The sequence below is a fragment of the Myxocyprinus asiaticus genome, chromosome 41, assembly GCF_019703515.2.
Source record: "Myxocyprinus asiaticus isolate MX2 ecotype Aquarium Trade chromosome 41, UBuf_Myxa_2, whole genome shotgun sequence".
In the NCBI taxonomy this organism is placed as follows: domain Eukaryota; kingdom Metazoa; phylum Chordata; class Actinopteri; order Cypriniformes; family Catostomidae; genus Myxocyprinus; species Myxocyprinus asiaticus.
Window position 1 is genome coordinate 6,012,389 of NC_059384.1, and position 16,190 is coordinate 6,028,578.

Below are 16,190 nucleotides of genomic sequence, written 5' to 3' on the forward strand. Positions count from 1 at the left end.
GGAGAACACAATGGAAAATGCTGTCCATTCAAATCAGGCGGGGCGGTAGTGGAACAGAGGGGCCGTGTCCCTGACGACCATCAGTGCCCTGATGACAGCTCGGAGGGCACAGCCACACTGGCACCAGGCGACACCACAACACTCATCATCAACAGAACAACTTTTGTGCCTTGCTGTCACTCTTTAGAAGTTTGTCTTCTTCTGCAACTAGTTTTTTTTTTTCTCTCCAGTGGCTCCAAACTTGTACAGTTGTGCTTTTGATTTGAACAGCTGGCATTCCTCAGCTTTTGTTTCCGCTCATTTATAACAGATATAGAGGGTCTGTTGTCTGCTGGCAATGTCAAGTTTAGAGGCTAAAATGGTTACTTTTAAAATTCAGAAAATGAAGCATACTTTGGCCTAACTTGGTCTTAAAGACCTGATAAAAATAAAAATTGGGCCTTTGTGGTTATAAGGCCGTGTCTTTCAGCTTTAAGGTCATCTATATTGTAATGTACCCCATAGAAGTTACATTTAGCAGATATACACATTTAAAAATTCAGCAAAAAATAAATAAAAATAAAACAAAATATTCTTGCACTAAGAGGGGCGTATGCAAATACTTGTCCAGAAGAAGCTCTCTAAATTGACAAAATCATAAATACCACCTGCCTCTGAGATATGTCCCCCACAAACTTTTTTTAATAGGAAATTTGTCATCACAGGAAAAACAACCATATCATGGGGTGTTTAACAATGATCTTTGATGTATTACTTTTTATTTACTTCATGAATATAATCAACAATGTCTGATTACTCATCACATTAATGTTGTCATTACTGAAAAAATCAAGTTGTCTCAATTAAACATTACTTGAAACGTCAAGTTTTGGGATCTTAACTCAAATATCTATGTTCCTTGAACCTATTTGTCTTAAAATCCATAGATTTAATATTTTAGGTCTTAATAACTCAAACTATTAAGTACAAAATTGAGGCTATGACCATAATCTTGGTCAAAGGGAACATATGGGTGCATTTAAATAGTTGTTATAAAGAATTCATATAGGTTTTAGCTCGTTTGTAGTATTATTTATCTTGTTTTGTTGCAAACAGTTGTTTTGTGTGATGTCACCATTAGAGTGATCGGTGTCCCCTTTTGACAAGTTGGACCCTGTTAACACTATCTCAGTTCTCCTTGTGCATATGCAACTGAAGAACCGGTGTCTATGCTTTTCTGTGGAAAATACATTTATTTAATAACTGACCTAGAATCAGTTATAATCTTCTTGATTTAATCTGTGCTATTGTTTGATCTAAATTTCAGTACATACAATTAAAATGATTAAGTAGAAACAGCAACATTTAAATAGCAAATCTGAGTTTAGTCTACTTGAATTTAGTGAAATTAATTTAAATAGCTGAGTTAATTCTATATGAACACCAAGTTAAGTGAACCTAATTACACAAGTTTTGGAGACGCATTACTCAATTCAGTTGAGGGAACGAGTTTACTCAATCAATTGAGTAAAGTCAACTTATATGGGGTTACAGTGTAGGTAATAACAGGACCAAAGCATTTGTCCAAAATTTTAGACATTTTAATTAGACCTTTGGATACTTTGTCAATACTAAAAGTAAAATATTGAAAATTCAAGTTTTGTTTAATAATCTTTCTTTCTAAAGAGAAAATTAAAATGTTAAACATCACATATAAACATTTCAATTAACTAATGAAGATTTTGGTTTGACTTGATTGAAATTTCTTATGAATTGGCTGTTATTTCACTCATTTTTTCCAATATATTGCACTTTTTATATTAAAACCCTGATCATGCACATAGCATGTTGGGGAAACCTTTAGGCATATCTCCCTAGTTGCATTAATTATTCTGTGAAAATGTGTGTATTTGAGCTGTAAAGTTGTTTAAATCATTGTTTTTGCAGCAGACTATTGAATTCCTGGGATTATGGCGTTACTTCGGCATGTCAGCGAAGCTGAGAAGGGTCTGTTTGCGCCCTGCAAGACTACTACATGGCAACGCCCACTACGAGTTAAGCCCCCTTCAAAAAAATTGTGAAATGCTGAAGTCTTCCAACAGTTGGATGTCACATTCATACACTGTTGTGTTGTTGTGTTTACTTGGAGCCCTACAGAAACCCTACACTTACACCTATCCCTACCCCTTAACCTAATCCTTACCACAAAGATTAAAAAATGAAAAGTTAGTAAAATTATTAAACATACCGCAACTGAAAACAATTATTCTGCTGCATCACTAGGTGGTGACAATGAGGAGAAATGTGATGAAAATGAAGAGAAGAAGTAGCTGTACCACTGTGTAACTAACTAGCAGGCTAATTGGCTAGCGGCATGCTAAGCTAATAGGCTAACCAAATAGCTTATAAGCTAACTGGAAAAATCAGAACAGAGAAATGTTTAATTTCACCATTTATATCTTTGGTTTAATAATATGATATGTGACATATAATTTAAAAGTAACTCTTTGTCATATTAACATAGTTGAGAAAACATGAATCATACAGCTATTGCCTAGGATTTAAAAGGTTCTTTCGATCCAAGGGGGGCATTAATTGGAGTGGCCGTGTCGTGTAGTGGGTGTTCATTGTCATCTTGCGAGATGCAGATAGATACACCTGGCTAAGTTTTTTGGTTCATAACTTTACACAAAATAAGCTAAGTAAGCAATTTTATCACACTAAAATCATGTTAACACACATATTGTTTACATCTTGTGGCATTTTTAACGTTTACAGATTGGCCTCATTTACTTGGCCTACTATTTCAGGGTTTACGGAATTACGTCGTCATGGCAACAAAGTTGTAAAATTGGCTATAACTTTACACAGAAATTGTTATAAAGTGATTTAATCACATTTAAATCATGCTAACATATATAATGTTTACATTTTGTGGCTATACCTTTAAAACAGTGGGTATTTTAATGTTAACGGTTTGGCCCCATTCACTTCCATTGTAAGTGCCTCACTGTAACCCAGATTATTGCTTTTTTTAAAGAAAAGGAGGGACAAATTGAAATTTTATTTTTGTGGTAATCAGTATTATGCCACAAATGCTGTCGATTGAGCTTAACTTGTATTGAACCCGGAAAACTCCTTTAAGGCCCTAAGTACTGTGTATTTGTCTATTTTACTAAAGTCAGTTGTTACTAGTTATTTCAGATTGTACTCTCTCTCTCAACAAAAGTCATAGTACAGCTGAGAAACTGAATTCGGGTCATAATATGTAAATGGAATTTTTTTCCCCCTAAAGCTTAAATCCCGAAGCATTGTCTATGCAAATGCATCATGACACACCACACAGCAAAATACCACAAAGGATAAAGTAATACTAATAAAAGCGTGAGAGAGAGAGAATACAGGAATACATTTGTTAATTTTTGGGGTAGTATAATTGTAGGAGATGAAAGCGTTGCTCTGGCCGCTGTACATATGCATTGCAGGGCTAAATTGTGAAATGGCAGATACAGATTCTGGGTGCGATAGTGTGGAATGACTAACTAATAAGAAGGATGCGTCGGTCTGTTAGCAGAGAGAGACATTATCACTCTGGCTGTCAATCAAATCGCGAGATGGGGGTTGGGTTTGGGTGGGCTAGTTTGGGATGGGGGTGTTTAAACAATTATCATTTGCACAAAGACCAGAATTGTCAAGATCAGACTTATTTTGATACTCTGAGTCAAGTAGACTAATAATTAGATTTTTACTTGCACATGCAAAATTTTATTATTTAATTAAGTTAAATACTTAGAGTTAGGGGTTTGTTTAAATTGTACACTAATTAACCATGGACATTAGGTTCCTTGTGTCCCCCTAATTTGGGACTTCAGTGAGGATCGATTTTTTTGCATACTGCCCTTAACTAAAAAGTGCAGAAACAACACAGCATGTCAAAATTGAATAATGGCTGAAAACGTGTCTCTTAGGTCACGTCCACACTAATCCATTCAAGCTGGAACATTTGTTCTCATTTTCCTTAAGTCATAATTTCACGAAGTATGAGGTTTTGGAGAGTGTATTCAAAAGTTCAGTTTTCGGTGAAAGAAAATGCTTTTCTAGTGTGGATGAGAGACATAAACTTAGCTAAATCAATACATTTCAAACGTATACGGCCGTCAACCACACTGGAACAGCGTTTTCCTCCACCAAAAATTTAGCATTTCAAAAATGCATACTTTGTAAAACGATGACCAAAACAGATTAGTGTGGATGTGACCTTACGATCTGTATTGTAACAAACAGTTTTGCCTCAACTATGCTCAGATTTAGAGAAAACCGTGAGAACTAGTTGAGAAAATTGAAGTAACTACAAAATCCACACTAATAAACAGAAAATTTTAAGCCATTCCAGAGTCTTTCTAGCAAGTCAGTCCACTGCCGGCCATCTTTGGAATGCTCCCAGGAGGCTGTTTCCAGTTATAACAGTACAGATCCTATCAGCTTGAATAGGAAAAGACCGAAATCTCCAAAAGGTTTGGTCAAGATTATGATCAAAGAAAATATTTCAAATCAGCAGTAAAATCTGACAACACTGGTCTCATAAATTGTGCTTCCTTAACTCAGATTTCTCTAAAAATGCAATTTTCCCAGTTTGTATAGATTGACAGGCGATGTCTGCATCTAAAAGGTGATTGGCTTGTTTACCTGTAAGGCGGAACTTCCTTTCTACATCCGTTGACCATTGGGCATTCCTATTTCTCCCATTAATTTTAATAGAAGTGGCCTGTCTCTGCTAAATAGTCTTTGGCCATTCTCAGTTTCAGTTTTGCCGTAGTTACTGTGTTTTGCCTTTCTAAGGAGCCGTTCAGACCGAACATGTTATTGAATTTAAAAAAGCTTTATGCAGTGCAACTAGACGGATGTCTTTGACCGTTGCTCCACATCTCGCTCTTTTCAGTGTCACCTGTGTTCTGTTACAGAAACTGAGAATGGCTTCAAAGTTTTTGTTTATTAGTGTGAATTCTGTACCTGTGTTCAGTTAAAAAAGAGCGAGATGTGGCTCAATGGTCAAAGACATCTGTCTAGCGCATGTTTACATAGAAAAACAACTCTAAAAAATAGCATAAACTGCCAAAAAAAAAAAAAAAAAAAGAAGTTGGTGTGAACATCCCCTAAGGCAGTATAGATGTTCAGAACTTCTTAAACTACTTCAAAGAGTTCTCATCAAAAATCCTCCACGTGCAGCAATGACAGCTTTGCAGATCCTTGGCATTCTAGCTGTCAGTTTGTCCAGATACTCAGGTGACATTTCACCCCACGCTTCCTGTAGCACTTGCCATAGATGTGGCTGTCTTGTCAGGCACTTCTCACACACCTTACAGTCTAGCTGATCCCACAAAAGCTCAATGGGGTTAAGATCCAAAACACTCTTTTCCAATTATCTGTTGTCCAATGTCTGTGTTTCTTTGCCCACTCTAACCTTTTCTTTTTGTTTTTCTGTTTCAAAAGTGGCTTTTTCTTTGCAATTCTTCCCATAATGCCTGCACCCCTGAGTCTTCTCTTTACTGTTGTACATGAAACTGGTGTTGAGCGGGTAGAATTCAATGAAGCTGTCAGCTGAGGACATGTGAGGCATCTATTTCTCAAACTAGAGACTCTGATGTGCTTATCCTCTTGTTAAGTTGTACATCTGGTCTTCCACATCTCTTTCTGTCCTTGTTAGAGCCAGTTGTCCTTTATCTTTGAAGACTGTAGTGTACACCTTTGTATGAAATCTTCAGTTTTTTGGCAATTTCAAGCATTGTATAGCAATCCTCAAAACAATGATTGACTGATGAGTTTATAGAGAAATCTGTTTCTTTTCTGCCATTTTTGACCTAATATTGACCTTAAGACATGCCAGTCTATTGCATAATGTGGCAATTCAAAAACAAACACAAAGACAATGTTAAGCTTCATTTAACGAACCAAAGAGCTTTCAACTGTGTTTGATATAATGGCAAGTGATTTTCTTGTACCAAATTAGCAATTTAGCATGATTACTCAAGGATAAGGTGTTGGAATGATGGCTGCTGGAAATGGGGCCTGTCTAGATTTGATCAAAAATGACTTTTTTCAAATAGTGATGCTGCTGTTTTTTACATCAGTAATGTCCTGACTATACTTTGTGATCAGCTGAATGCCACTTTGGTGAATTAAAGTACCAATTTCCTTCAAAACAGCAAAATCTGTACATTATTCCAAACTTTTGGCCACCAGTGTACATTTAATGTGACATATCAAAAACATCCCAAACGTGAAATTGCATGGAGATGCATAAGGTTTGCAACTGAATTCTTGTCTGCATTGAAAGTTAACTATTCAAAAAAAAAAAAAAAAAAAAAAATTGTACACAGTCCACTTGGCCTTAATTGTGATGCCGGTTGGGTATGGTGTGTGTGTTGAAAGTTGTCATCGTTCGCATCCGCTCTCAGAGCAGAACTGAAACAGCAAGAAGTTCTAACAAGAAACAGAGTGCCAGGTGGCGAACTGGCTGTACCAACACAACGCACAATCTGTCCGCTTCTACATCCAAAGCACTAGCAGCTGCCATCACCAGCCCCACACTCACACACTCTCTCTCTCACTCACACACACCCCTTAAAACACGCTTGGTTCCTCCACTTTGCTCTCATGTGACAGATAAAGCCACAGGTCGTCCTTTACCACTTTTCAGAGGACTGTCATATTGAAGTTATAATTAAACAATTAAAACAGTATTTTGTGTTGAGGCCTTAGTTTATTGAAAAACAGTAGTACTATGATTAGCCTTTCGAATCATCCAAAATGTAGTAGTTTAAACACTTTTTGGTGTACATTTTCAAAACATACTTTACAACATTGTTCACTTAAAATCCACAATCGCATCTTGTCCACATGCATTTAAGTCAACATGAAATCAAAATTGACCATATTTACTTTCTTAAAGGAATGTTGCGGGTTCAATACAAGTTAAGTTCAATCAGCAGCATTTGTGGCATAAAGTTGTTAGCCACAAAAAAATTATTTTGACTCCTCTTGTTTATAAAAAAAAAGAAGAAGAAGAAGCAAATATTGTGGTTACAGTATGGCACTTACAATGGAAGTGAATGGAGTCAGTCCATAAAAATGTAAATACTGTTTTATAATAATAATAATAATAATCTTATGGAATGGCTTACTGTAGCTGTGATTTTTGCTTGTTTTTAAATGAACACAGGAAATTATCGAAAGTCGAAATAATTTTTTGTGGTAATCAACATTATGCCAAAAATGCTGTCGATTGAGCTTAACTTGTATTGCACCAGGAATATTCCTTTAATACACATCCATGGTCTTATTGTGAACGATTCATCCGTTCATGATATTCCCCAAAAAAAAGTGTTTGTCTTCGTAATCTTTCATCAAAATGTAATAACTTGCTCCGCCTCTCAAACTACTTTTCTTTTCGACTGACATCACTAAACCAGATTTTTTTGACCCCTCACCCTCCAACCACCTGTCATATAGAGACCACTTTTCACGGTCCAATCAGTTGCCGTTGGATCAAATCTAGTCCCGCTCTATATTTTTTTTTTCTCATTGAATATCCTTTTTCACTCTAAAATGTCACGTTATGGCAAATTAAATGGGTTGTAAATGCCATTTAATGTTGACTTTAACGTTAACACTTTTTGGGGAACATGTAATTCAAAATTGTGACCATGAGATCAGGATTTTGTACTTTGTGGATTTAAAATCCTCATGATCGTATTTGGTCCGTGAGTATTTAATTCTATTTGCTGCCAGGGCTCATACACTGAATATTACTGAAAAAAAAAACATGTCATGTAGGTCTGTGCTGTGAAATAATCTTGGCCTCTGCGATTTTTTTTATTTATTAAAACACAACCAAGAACAACAGTTCTAGGATGCATTTTAATCACATTTGCAATTTTTCCACATTTTTTCAATTAGAAAATTTGAAAAGCCAGAAAACCTGTCGACATACACAGATAAAATGACTGTAAAACGAGGGCGATTGGAGGTACACAGTCACCTCAATATAAGCTGCCGCTGCAACCCAGCAGCTAAAAATAAAAACTTGGCAAAGTTGTGTCGATCTCTTATTGGTCCTATAGTTTGATTTCACATTTAGCATTTGCAGCCTCCCCTCGCGTAAACACGACATTCTTCTCTTCTCGCCATACAATGAGACTTGAGTGATTCTGGCAGCGAGCTCTGGATCGCTGCTCCTCAATCCACCAGTGTATGTTATCAGCAGGTAAACAAGCTTTCCAACAAAGCCATAATGGAACTGCAAGCGGCATAAAGAGGCTCATCTTAAAAAAGCTATAGAGTCCATCAAAGCTGGTGTCATTTCTTCTGCACAGACACTGCAGCTGCAAAAACGCAAGGCTGTTAGTGGCCATTTTCGAACGCCAGATATCTTCAGCCTCTAGGAAGGTTCGGAACTGGTTATATTTTACTAGTCAAAAGAGCAAGGGAAATTAAGACAGATTGCACATGAGGTCATTTTGTCGAGTTTTTCCTAGAAATAATTCTAGGGGATACCGTGGCTGGTTGTCACACTTTGTATTACAGGGAATATTTCTCAGAGTGGGTTTTTTAAAACTGAATTTCTGTAGGCACATACCTTAAATAAATATTCTGGGTTCAACTCACGTTAAGCTCAATTGACAGCATTTGAGGCTTAATGTTGATTACCACAAAAAACAAAAACAAATTTTACTCGTCGCTCCTTTCTTTAAAAAAAGTAATAAATCGAGGTTACAGTGAGGTGCTTACAATGGAAGTCAATGGGGGCAATTTTTTTAAAGGTTTAAAGGCAGAAATGTGAAGCTTATAATTTTATAAAAGCATTTACATTAATTATTCTGTTAAAACTTGTGTATTATTTGAGCTGTATATTTGTTTAAACCGTGGCATTTGTGGCAGCCGGGATTATGATATTAGGTCGTCATGGCAACACAATTGTTAAATTGTATATAACTTTACATAGAACATTTTAGTAAGCAATTTGATCACACTAAAATGATGCTAACACATATAATGTTTACGTTTTGTGGCTACACCTTTGAAACAGTGAGTATTTTAATGTTTATGGATTGGTCCCATTCACTTCCATTGTAAGTGCCTCACTGTAAACCAGAATTTTGGCTTTTTAAAGAAAAGGTCATTTAAAATTCATTTTTGTGGTCATCAACATTATACCACAAATGCTGTGGATTATTGTCGATTACTTGTATTGAACCTGGAAAATACCTTTTAAGTCTTGTCTATAAAGATATTATTGAACATTTCCACCGTTATTGAGCTGGAATACAAGATACAGTTTATTTGACAGATGTTGACCTTTTGTGACAACATGCCCCAACATGACATGAACATAGAAAAATGCACTGAATGACTTTCAACTTTATCAGGCTTTAAATTCTCTTCCACTTCTAAAATCAGGGTCACACTTAAAAATAAATAAATAAATAAATAAATAAATAAAAATTTCTTTACATTTGTCATAAAAATTAAAAAAAAATTAATAAATTATAAAAAAAATTAATTATTACTTTTAAAAATGTGAGACAATTTAACCAACCTGATATATATATATATAAACTCAGCAAAAAAAGGTCTTCCCTGTAACGCACAGTGAAGAGTTTGCCTGCAATGACAACAAGCTCAGTCTGATGATGCTGTGACACACCGCCCCAGACCATGATGGACCCTCTACCTCCACGTCGATCCCGCTCCAGAGTACAGGCCTCGGTGTAACGCTCATTCCTTCGACGATAAACGGGAGTCCAACCATCACCCCTGGTGAGACAAAACCACGACTCGTCAGTGAAGAGCACTTTTTGCCAGTCCTGTCTGGTCCAGCGAAGGTGGATTTGTGCCCATAGGCGACGTTGTTGCCGATGATGTCTGGTAAGGACCTGCCTCACAACAGGCCTACAAGCCCTCAGTCCAGCCTCTCTCAGCCTATTGCGGACAGTCTGAGCACTGATGGATGGATTGTGCATTCCTGTTGTAACTTGGGCAGTTGTTGTTGCCATCCTGTACCTGTCCCGCAGGTGTGATATTTGGATGTAACGATCCTGTGCAGGTGTTGTTACACGTGGTCCGCCACTGCGAGGACGATCAGCTGTCCTTCCTGTCTCACTGTAGCGCTGTCTTAGGCGTCTCACAGTACGGATATTGCAATTTATTGCCCTGGCCACATTTGCAGTCCTCATGCCTCCATGCAGCATGCCTAAGGCACGTTCACGCAGATGAGCAGGGACCCTGGGCATCTTTCTTTTGGTGTTTTTCAGAGTCAGTAGAAAGGTCTCTTTAGTGTCCTAAGTTTTTATAACTGTGACCTTAATTGCCTACCATCTGTAAGCTGTTAGTGTCTTAACGACCGTCCCACAGGTGCATGTTCATTCATTTTTTTATGGATCATTGAACAAGCATGGAAAACATTGTTTAAACCCTTTACAATAAAGATCTGTAAAGTTATTTGGATTTTTACAAAATTACCTTTAAAATACAGTGTCCTCAAAAAGGGACGTTTCTTTTTTACTTATCCACTTGTTTAGTTGTACATCTGGTCTTCCACATCTCTTTCTGTCCTTGTTAGAGCCAGTTGTCCTTTGTCTTTGAAGACTGCAGCGTACACCTTTGTATGAAATCTTCAGTTTTTTTGGGGCAATTTCAAGCATTGTATAGCCTTCATTCCTCAAAACAATGATTGACTGATGAGTTTCTAGAGAAATCTGTTTCTTTTCTGCCATTTCTGACCTAATATTGACCTTAAGACCTGCCAGTCTATTGCATACTGTGGCAACTTAAAAACAAACACAAAGACAATGGATGTGTCTCATTTGGAAGTCTGCATGCTAGGTAGGGACGCGTCCTTTGAAGGCTGCAGTATACCGAGTGTCCTCCTTTAAACAAGCCTCGTTTAAACGAGACGGCCTTTGTAGGACAAACGGAAACGGAACGTAACATGGTTGCTATGAAAGCACGCCACTCTTTAACAAGCACGAGCGCTTTGAGTGAGAAGGGAACAAAGTCCCTTTAGAAGGGAATGTATGAGGTACATTTTAGGAGAGTTATAATGATGTAAAGAGAAAAAATTGATTTTACAGGTGTACGTTTAGTCTAATACTTTATATTAATTATATATTAATATAATTATACATATTATATACTCTGCACCCATTTACAGAGGTACTTCAACTTGGGAATTAACATTACTTGCATTTGAACATCATATTTACGGGCAAATTGGCGTCATTTTTTTTAGACATTTCCGTTGAAGCAAAGAATTGTGGGTTGTGAGTGCCCACGAAGGATACACCTCATGCATCCTCCAAATTCCCGTGAAAGAAGGTCGCATTCGAAGGCTGCATTCGAAGTGTCCTACTCGCTTTTCTGAAACGAGACAGCCTCGATGACGTATGCCACCGACAAATGCGACCTCCAGAGGACGCAGCCTTCCAAACGAGACACAGCCAATGTTAAGTTTCATTTAATGAACCAAATAGCTTTCAGCTGTGTTTGATATAATGGCAAGTGATTTTCTAGTACCAAATTAGCAATTTAGCATAGGTAACTACATGTACTTAATATGGGTTAAGGCTAGGGTTAGGTTTAGTTTTAGTACTTAGTAATTACTATAGTAGATGTAATGTAAATGTAGAACAGTACTATAAAATAAAGTGCTACCAAAACTTGTACTTAATACACAGTACGACTTTTAAAGGAATATTCCGGGTTCAATACAAGTTCAGCTCAATCAACAGCATTTACAGCATAATGTTGATTACAACAAAAATGTATTTGGACTTGTCCCCGCTTTTCTTTTAAAAAAGCAATGGAAGTCAATGGGGCCAATCCGCAAATGTTAAAATACTCACTGTTTCAAAAGAATAGCTACCAGACATAAACAATATGCCTGTTAACATAATTTTAAAATTGCTTATTAACCTTTTCTGTGTAAAGTTATAGTTTTCAACTTTATTATCATGATGATGTAATGTCAACAAACCCTAAAATGACTGTAAAAACAACAGTTTAAACAACTTTACAGTTCAAATAAAAATTCATTTTAACAGAAGACTTAATGTAAGTGCTTTTATAAAATTATAAGCTTCACATTTCTGCCTTTAAACCCCCTAAAAATTTGCTGCATTCACTTCCATTATAAGTGCCTCACTGTAACTTCCATTTCTGCTTATTTTTAAAGAAAAGAATGGACAAGTCGAAATCATTTTTTGTTGTAATCAACATTATGCCACAAATTCTGTTGATTGAGCTTAACTTGTATTGAACCCGGAATATTTATTAAGTTAAAATCTATCTTAGAGTCTTGCCTTGATGTATGCCAGTGTGGTTTTATCATGTTCACTTATAGTATATATATATATATAGGTAAATATAAAGTGAACTGTACAAATAAACATTTAAGATTACACATCATATTCTTGGGTGTAACACGCAACCTTTTTTTGTTTCTTTAAAAGGCAAAAACACTAAAAATGTCAAGAATACACTGAAACGAAAGTCTCTTTTTGGCTGCCAAACAAAACTATGAGCTTTTTTGGAGAGTTTGATTAAGTGAATCATCTGGTGTGGTGTGAATACATATTCTATTCTCTTCCATGGCACTGAATATCATGCTATATCCTACGGTCTGTCAATCTGGCTGACACACACAAACACACACACACACAATGATCTTTGTCTTCAACATGAGAAAGAATCTTATTACAAACACTATTAATGTTACATTTGAAATAGCGCAGTATACTGAACACCAAGTGAATTTATAAATATTTGTGGCACATATTGCAAGATTTGACGAGCACACTGTAATTATATATTATTACAAGCTGAAGTATTACACCTTCTGTCAGCATGTGGGCACAAGCCATGTTCACACAAGACGCAAAAGGTGAGAATCATGTGGCGTCTCTGTGACCAGCAGCGGTGCATCATAAACGACATGAACATATAACAACGCACTCAATGACTTTCAATGACTTTCTTTTTTTTGAACTTTAGACTCTTTTTGGCTTTTCAAATCAGGGTCACACTTTCAAAAAAGTACCATGGTATTACCATGTTTTTGGACATATTACTATAATATTATCATGGTTCTTTATGGATATGTGTTATGGTAATACCATAGTATTCTTCGAAATATCGTGAATTAACATGTGAATAACGTGGTTTATGAATATGGCAATCATTCACTACCATGGTATACACATCAAAGTACTATGGTTTTACCATCTGGTGCCATCACTAAGCATTCATTTGGGATGGAAATTCAGTTTGTATAAGTATTCAGGGTTTATTATTTGCAGTTATAATACAGATAGTTTTGGCTCTAAATTCTGATTGGACAAGCTGCGTTTGAAAAACTATAGCAAATACAGGTAAACGCACACTTGTTACCACACATTTGCTACATCTGTTTGGCAACTCTTAACAGCCAAAAGTTAGGCTTACGAACTACTATGAATTAATTGGCGGAAGGATCGTTTATTCTCATTACTAATATTACTATATTTAACTATTTATTGAAAATTGGTGTCTTTTATCATGTACTGTTGCTGCTGTTTTTCAAAAGCAATAACTGTAATGCACGACCTGTCATTGCTTACTGCTTTAATTTGCCACTAACTTTTCCATAAATGGTACTGTTGGTAAAATGTATGTTTTAAATTAAAGTACTGGGAGGTTTCATGAAGCTTATGGCAATTGTAGCACATGTATAAGGTAATTAGGACCAAGTTAATTTGGATCTGAATTCCTGTGCGAGGCTGGATTAATCGTAGACTTCATCTTTGCTAAAAGTCTGTCAACACATCTCAGAACATTCAAAAGGTGTTTACTTGTGCTTAAACACAATTTGAGAGAACTGAATATCACATATGTTCAAGTGAAAATAACATCGCTTCTTCCCTAAATAACCCATGACATGTCCGCTTTTAACATTTATCTCTTACTAGGGAATACAATCCTCCATGTTGTTAGTGGCACAAGGCAAATCAAACATGTTGGTGTGGATGTGTGCAGCAATAAATGAATGTTTTGACAGGCAGTATATTACAGAGCTTTAGCTAATATAAGAAAATCTGTTGCTCAATTTTCACACACAAAGAAGGAAATCTGATGGAATTATGGCTATTTACAGGTCTCGACTCTTAGGTAAAGAATACATTTTGTTACATTTCTTCATTTTGATTTGTTGACACATTGAGCCGAGATCGTTTTCCACTCTATCCCCTAAAAACGTCATCTCTATCAACAACTAGCAATGGTAGGATATTAATTGACAGTCTTTTTATGTAGTTTTGTAACAGATGTTATTATAGGCATCAAGTCTTAAACAAGACAAAACTGCAGAAATCAAACATCCATTCTTTTGAAATCTAGGCACACTAGGGCCAACTGACATTTATTACATGCAAATTCTAAAAGACGCTTATATTTTTGTCATTTCTACGATACTCACACACATTAAATATAACCTAATCTATTTTAAAGTCGACATGAAATCAGAATCGACCCTATTTACTTTCTCAAAGGGACAGTTCGCCTAAAAAGGATGTCATCATTTACTCATCCTCATGTTGTTCCAGACGCATATGACTTTCTTTCTTCTTTGGAACACAAAAGGAGATATTAGGTAGAATGATAGCCTCAGTCACCATTAGATATCATTGTATGCAAGATGCAATGAAAGTGAATGGTGACTAAGACACTATCATCAAGTTCAGAACAACAATTTGCTAAAGAGTGAGAAAATGATGACAGAATTTAAATTTTTGGATGAAACTTTCCCTTTAAAACTCATACATTGAGTTGATGACAATTGTATAACCCACTATATAATTACATAATTTATAATTATGCACATTTTTGCATAAATAAATTCTATGGCTTAGTGGTAAATGCATGTCACATTGAGCCATGGCGCTCATGTGAGCAACACAAGTTCGAGTCCAGCTCATTTCCTGCCCTCCATCTGTAATATGTATAAATGAAAGTGCCAAAATAAAATATAAATTATTATTATTTGTTATTTATTTTTTATTTTTTTTAAGTCACACACATAAGACTGTTAATTTCTTATATAATCATCTTTTTGGAGCATCAAACACCGTTTGGAAAGATGTCACACTCTGAGCTCCACAGTAGGGGGTTGTAAACATTTACACTGCGAGGCTGTCCATTCCACATGGTTCTCTTTCACCAGCAACCTCAGCATCTCGCGTTTAGTCATTCAGGCCTGTCCCGAGATACTACGAATCACACCATCAATTTATGAAAATGCCATCCAAATGTGACAGCCGACTTATGTTAAACGGAGCAAATAAAGCAAAACATTGCCGAAACACCCCTAGGCCCACATGGTACCGAAGGCTCGCCGGAGAGCTGCTATGCTCCCCGCTGTGAACTGGGAAAGTGATGTTGGTGCGCCGTGCTCCTCCATGAGGGTAGTACCGTTCCCAGGCCCTGATTGAAGCCCTTTTGAAGTCTGTTGCCTTCACAGTGTGCCAACATTAGCACACAACAGTAGCTAATGCCCCCACAAAAGCCAACATTTGACAAGGAACGAGCTGAATGCGAAAAACATCTAACTTGGGCACATTGAGAATAATTCCCTCAACCGCGATACCTCGGCACTGCCTTCGCTCTGAGATTTAATTTTAGACAGAACATGTTACATAAGTGATAGACAATAGCAATAAAATGGATCCCATTAATTCCTGACATGTACAGGCTTGTTTGGTATTCATTAGTTTAGTTGCTACAATAGAGGCATAATTCTTTTAAAATCTTCCATTCTGCCTGGTTGGAAGTGGTTCCAATGACTCAAGAGCATCAATAGGCGATGATTGCAAAACTTATGTAAACAAGTACTTACAATCATTGCCATAAACGCATTTTCATAGCGGAAGAAATAGAATTGGGGGCATATTTTTGGGTCTAAAATCTTTAATGAGCTTTTGAACAAGCATATACTGTGAAAAACCTTTCACAGCTTTTTTTTTTTTTTTTTTTTCTCCACTCCACTTAAAACAGCTGCAATGCCACACAACTTGTGGACACTGTCGCACCATAAATAATTATTGTATGAAACCATAACACTTTAAAATAAGGTTACATTTGTTAACATTAAGTTAATGCATTAGACATCTGACAAACAATTAACA